Source organism: Cupressus sempervirens, chromosome 1 (assembly GCF_028749045.1).
Source record: "Cupressus sempervirens isolate cs-2001-9-10 chromosome 1, ASM2874904v1, whole genome shotgun sequence".
In the NCBI taxonomy this organism is placed as follows: Eukaryota; Viridiplantae; Streptophyta; class Pinopsida; order Cupressales; family Cupressaceae; genus Cupressus; species Cupressus sempervirens.
In genome coordinates, this window is record NC_143118.1 from 430,370,365 (window position 1) to 430,376,937 (window position 6,573).

A 6,573-nucleotide genomic window follows, 5' to 3' on the forward strand; every position below is an offset into this window, starting at 1 on the left:
CTATTCCTTCCTCAATCTTCTAGTCTTCATTAGATCTACTGCTGCCAGAAAAATCTCCATGTGTGCTGGCACTCCTTGTCAAATTAGGTCAAATGTTCAGGGCACCGAAGGCTATTTCAACTCTTGCTAGATCTCCAGACTGTCTCAAATATGCTTCTATTGATTCTAATCTTCCAAGTAATGTTTCCTTTGTGAAATCCTTAGTGCAGGGCATTGCTAGTTGAATCATCCAAGCTACTGGCTTGAATGACAGTGTCAAACTTTTCAAGATCTTCCATATAACTTCATCATCTTCCTTGGTTCCACCATGAGACCAAATTCCTACATCAATTACTGATATTCTGCAAATAAAACTTCTTACAAATTCATCTTCCATCATTTTAACATCTTGAAATGCACATATCCAATTCTGTAATCTCATTCTCTTTGCATGATCATCACCTTCAAAAGTAGATTCTAATGATTTTTAAATTTCATAAGATGTTACTAGTGACTTGAGCTTCTCTTTCTCTCATGTTACACATGAATAGATCTCTCTCTTCTTAACTGCACCCTTCAAGCTTTTCTTCTTCATTGATTGTCTTCTTACTTTTTGTCAAGATCTAATATCCCAGACCTGTGCACAACAAACGAGTCTTCATCTTCTCCTTCCAATAGTCATACTTGGCCCCATCAAATCTAGGACTATCCTTTCTGAATTTTTTTTCCATCGATCTCTCAAAGATGTTAAGCTTATCCTTCAAGGACCTAGAGCTCTGATACCAATTGTTAGAATATACAGTCCACTAATATAACTAAGAGGGAGGGGGGGGGGGGGGGGGGGGGTGTGGCGTAAATTAGTTATCCAACTATTATCACAATTATCAACCTTAAACAAACTAACCATATGAGTAATATAAACTAAAACAAAGATAAGATACTCATACATAATAACACTAGATATGTTAACTAGGGAAACCCTTGATCAGAGAAAAAACCCTGATGGGGATGGTACCTACAAGATGATGTACTAATATAAATATTCCTTGTTAGAGGATAGACCCTGCTAGGAGTTTGTTACAACATTCAGTACATATGAGTCCCTTTTAGGAGACTTTGAATCCCTGTTAGGAGATTCAACCCTATTAGGAGTTGTGTCAACCTTGTTAGGAGTTGTGGAAGATAGCTCCATTGCCCAAACAACTTCAAGGGCAAAACCAATGAACCCACTATCCTAATGATCTCTGTATTATTCCTTGTAGAATAATAGAATTGTACTATACTATTCCTTCCTCTTTCTCTGTCTTGTCAACCAGATTTATGCTCCTTTTGATCTTGTAACTAGATCACAAATCTCGCATCCAATAATCTCTCGAATCGCTTACACATATTTAGTAAGTAGTCTACTTCTTTTTTCACTTTGCACTTCTTACAATGATCTCAACACATTACAAACAAGGAAAACATCTTTCCTTTATACCATATCTTTATAATAATTCCTTGAGTTAGCCTTGAGGCTTTCCTAATTAAGTATAATAAGATAATTAATTAATTACAATTACAATAGCATTGTCGGCTCATAGGCTATACAAAACTTCACACATGTGATACTAGGGTATGCACTCGTTGACATCATCAACTGATTGTCCTCTGTCAGTGCTTGACTGTGCATCTTAGATGTAATCTAGCAAACAAACATCACGAATTGCTTTCCCAATACTTTGTCTTTGAATTGCTCTCTATAAATCAGGTACAAATTTCGTATGTTATCGACTCAGACTCTGCACACTTAACCACATCATTAGGATATAGTGCTGAACATATCACATTACCAGACAATCAAACCATTGTCTGTACCATCAAGATCTCTGTCTGTTACTCATCCAGTCTTTATAGAAACTGTGCTATGTTGACATTAATGATAAACACAGTCATGAATGCAATGTGTCAATACTCTCCAATGCTTAGGATACTCCCCCAATGTAGTGTCATTATTATTCATGCTAACATCTATTGTGGCCACACACACCTTTCCACAATACACTTCACTTCTTTGTTTGACCCAAAATGTAAACTTTAGGTGCATAATAGGGCAACAATGTTTAAATTTATCATCCACCAAAATTGTAAGATTGCATATTCCATTGCCAACAATGCCCAATTGGTGTTGAGGGAGAAGGGATAGGTCAAAGAAAGTACATTCTTCAACTATTCTTTTGTTAATGGGATCTTGAATGCCATCTGCTATATCATGGTGTCAAAGGAAAAGTTTGCTTCCATGTTGCCTTTCCCCTCTCTGCTTCTTTCAACCCACTTATCATTTTTGCTTCTCACACTCAAAATGCCATTTGAAATGTGGATGGTGGAATGTATATTGTGTACCACATTCCCCACATTGAATGCACACACAATAATGTGCAAAGGCACATGAGTAAGTTTTGCTTGCACCACCTTCCTTTTTATTCAATGTAAAAGCCATCCTTCATCATTCTCCAATCATCTGCCAACTCCAAATGACACCATATCTCTTCACTCCAAACGTCATTGTCCTCTATCTGTGATGACATCTCCACATCAATTGTCAATTTGAATGGGTTTGCTAATGTATTCCCTTCTCCGTAAGCATGAGAAATTTTGAAAAAAGAAAATTCTTTTCTTATGACTTCGATTACCATCTACAATTACCATACATATGATTTTCCAGTTGAAATGACATACTGTGATTTGAGAGCTTCCTTCCAAATGAAAATTTTCAACTTGTAGTCTCTATGCCAATTCTACCCCTATAAAGATTTTGTGGACTTTGGCTTCATTATTAGTCCCTACTCCCAAAATCTTCCTTAGTGGCAATGATATGACCATTGGAGTCTCTAGACAAATGTCCAACACCAAAAGTCCCAGATTTTCTTGGGTAACTTTTTCAAATTTTATTTTGATCCATCCCTCATCTACTACATCCTATTGTATCTCTTTTTTATGCTCCTTTTGAAGATTGACCTTCATGTACCCTAATGGATTTTTATTTCAACATGTTCCAAGACCTCTGGAGAATACTATCTAATAGACTAAAAGGATATTTTCTTGAATCTTTTGTTGAAACTGCCACATTCACTAGTTCCAAAACACTATATTATATTCAAATATACAACTATTCAAATGATTCCTCCCTCCCTTAGGAAATTCTCCTAGTTTTCTCCTTGCAAAACTCCCAAAGTATTAATGAGGGATAGACCAACCAACTACATGAGAAAGCCAACTTATGTCTAGGTACTTGCCATAGTTGCAACATTTTCTTGAGTGTGGCTAGAAAATCCCCTTGCATATTCAAGTTGTTGAAATTTGTCGGTTGCCCCTTGAGTCAACTGCCCACCTACCCGTCAGAAACATTGAACTCGGTAGGTGAGTTTGAATTTCAAAATGAGAGGGAAAGTTTATGAGGCAAGACAAAAGGAAAGAATGTTCATTCATTTCATACAGTTAGATATATTAGTTGAAGAGAGGAGAGCTTTCAGAGAACAAAAGGAAGGTTTAGGAAGTCAAGAAGAAGACCAGAAGTTGCCACAACACAAGTCTTGATCTCCTTGTTCTCTGTATGTTCATTTTGTTTGTCCTATTGAAGTAGTGATTGCTTCAGGCTTTATTGTATGCAACCTTCAAGTGCTACAAGTTTATATTATCAATCATAGTTGTAGGTTAAAGTATTTTGATTATGTTTGAAGCTATATGCTCCTAGATTTGTAATAGTTGAATCAATTTTTTGAATAGAAAGCAAGCAAGCAGGCATATTAGTCGATCCAATCATTTGGCTTATTGTTGTTTCCTTTCTATCCATTTTACATTGTGTTTAGTATTTGTGAAAGAGTAGAGTTGCAAGTTCTTGTTCTTATCTTTGTGTTTTAATGGTGGAAGAAACTAGATTGTAGATTGGTCACCAAGTAACTCAATATCCCTGTTAACCAAGTTCTCTACTCTAAATTAGTTCTAGGGTTGACCGAGTTGTTCTCATGTTTACCAAATCATTTGGTCTTAGTACTGACCGAGATCACTCAGTCACTATATCATCTAAGCTCACTCAGTCTCGTCCCTAACCGAGTTGATTGAGCTTTCTTAGTGTAGTGTTGTTTGAGCCCATTGTTGCCAAGCTCTTTCCTTTGGAGACCGAGTCACTTGGGTCCCATTGTTGCTACGAAACTCGACATTTCCTATCACTCAACTACTTAAAGTGCCGAGCAACTCAACATTCACGGTGTCACTTGATTGTCAAGAAAAAATAATTGTGAAGTTTTCAGATGGTATCAGAGCTTTGAGGCTCCACATCCTCGTGAGTTTGGGATTTTTTTTTCTAGGTATTTGATATGGTAGGAGATGTAGGAAAGACATGGCAATAACCATCATCCTTTAATGGACAAAATATGACACTTGTGTAAAGAAAATGAGAACCATTATGGTTGCAAATGATTTGTGGGAATTTGTGATGAATAGGTTTAATGATATAACTGACCCAACATAATATGCTGCCCTCACAAACCCTTAGAAGACTCAGCTAAAGGAGTCAAGAAGAAAGGATGCAAAAACCTTAAGTCTGATTGAGGCAGCAATGATAGAGACTATTATTGCTAAGATAGCAACAACTAACTATTCAAAGGAAGCATGGGATATTCTTGAGACAAAATTCAAAGGAACTAATAAGGTCCGAGTAGTGAAGCTACAAATGATCAGAAGGTAATTTGAGAACCTTCAAATGAAGGATAATAAACCTATTGTAGATTTTAGCTCAAGAATCTCTACTTTGATAAATTGACTTAAATCAAATGGAGAAGAGCGTGAAGAGAAAAGGATTGTGGGGAAGATATTGAGGAGTTTACCTAAAAAATATGAAAATTGTGTAATGACCATTGAGGAAGCAAAGGACCTCACCACAGTGATAATGGATGAGTTGATGGGAACTCTTCAAACCCATGAGCACTAGCTAAACAAGTCAATTACAACTTTCCAAGAGCAAGCTTTCAAAGCTCAAGAAAATTCAAGTGGCAGGGGGAGAGGAAGGAATGGCTCTGATAGAGGCTCAAGAAGTAGAGGTTGTAGAAGAAATGGTCAGAGGAATGGTGGTGTAGAAAGCTTAGGACGAGCAAACAATCAAGAGGGAGCAAGAAGCTCTGAAAACAACTCTAGAGGAGGTAAGAAGAATTAAAGCTCCAATAAGAACAATGTAGGATGCTAGTATTGTATAAATTTGGGCATTATGCAAGTGAATGCTGGAAGAAGCAATATGATCAATCAAGACAGAATGAAAATGTGGCTGATGTGAATATGGGAAATGTAAACAATCCCACAACCTTCATCATGTGCAACATTGGTGAAGAACGAAAACCTGAGGTATGGTACTTGGACAGTGGTTGCAACAATCACATGAGTGGTAATGAAAGTTTATTTTTTTTCATTGATAGAAATTTCAAGTCTAAAATTCAAATGGGAAACAATGGAACTATTCCCATTGTGGGCAAGGGATCTATCATGGTTTGCACCAAGCAAGGTGAGAAGAAGTAGATACAAATTTTTTATTTTGCCCAGGTATGAAGTACAATTTGATGAGTGTTGGACAACTCATTCAAAATGGTTACAAGGTGCTAATGGGAAATGAAAAGTGTGTCATTCATGAAAAGGATGGGAGTAAGAGAATATTTGTAGTAGTCCAAATGAAAAAGAACAAGATGTTCCCCTTAAAGATAAGAGACATGTTTCTCTTCTTAAGTCATTGCTACACCTCCCAAGCATGCATGTACAATAATACATCAACAATTAACTGTTAGGACCATGATTGAAGACCCCTACAAGCTATGGCATCTCAAGTATGAATATCTTGGCCTTGCTGGTTTAAATTTATTGTCCAAGAAAAGAATGGTAGATCGTTTGCCAAACATTGTAGATTCATGTGACAAGTGTGAGACTTGTATTTTGGGTAAGCAACATAGGCTTCCCTTTAATTCTGGTAATTCTAGAAGGGTAAGGACACCATTAGAATTGGTGAATCTTGATTTAGTTGGCCCTATGCAAACCGCTTCTATTGGGGGGAGTACTTATTTCATGACTTTCATAGATGATTTCAATCGTAGGACATGGATGTATTTTTTGAAAAGTGAATTTGAAGCATTTGATAAATTTTTTGAATTTAAAGCCCTAGCTAAAAAATAATGTAGACAATATGTAAAAGAATTAAGGATGGATAGGGGAGGGGAGTTTACCTCCAATATGTTTGTAAATTTTTGCAGGAAGAATGACATCAAGAAGGAATTTACAGCCAACTATACTCTGCAACAAAATGGAGTAGCTGAGAGGAAGAATAGGACCATTGCCGAGATGGCAAGGAGAATGATGAAAGAAAAAGGACTCCTAACTGAATATTGGGGAGAGACTATAGAAACAACAATGTACTTGATAAATAGGTGTCCTACAAAGGTAGTCCATGACAAGATTCCTCTTGAGGCATGGTGAAGACATAGATGGACAATTGAGCACTTGATAGTGTTTGGATGTGTAGCATATGCACATGTGCCAAAGGAAAAAAGAAAAAAGATGGATGACAAAGGTGTGAAG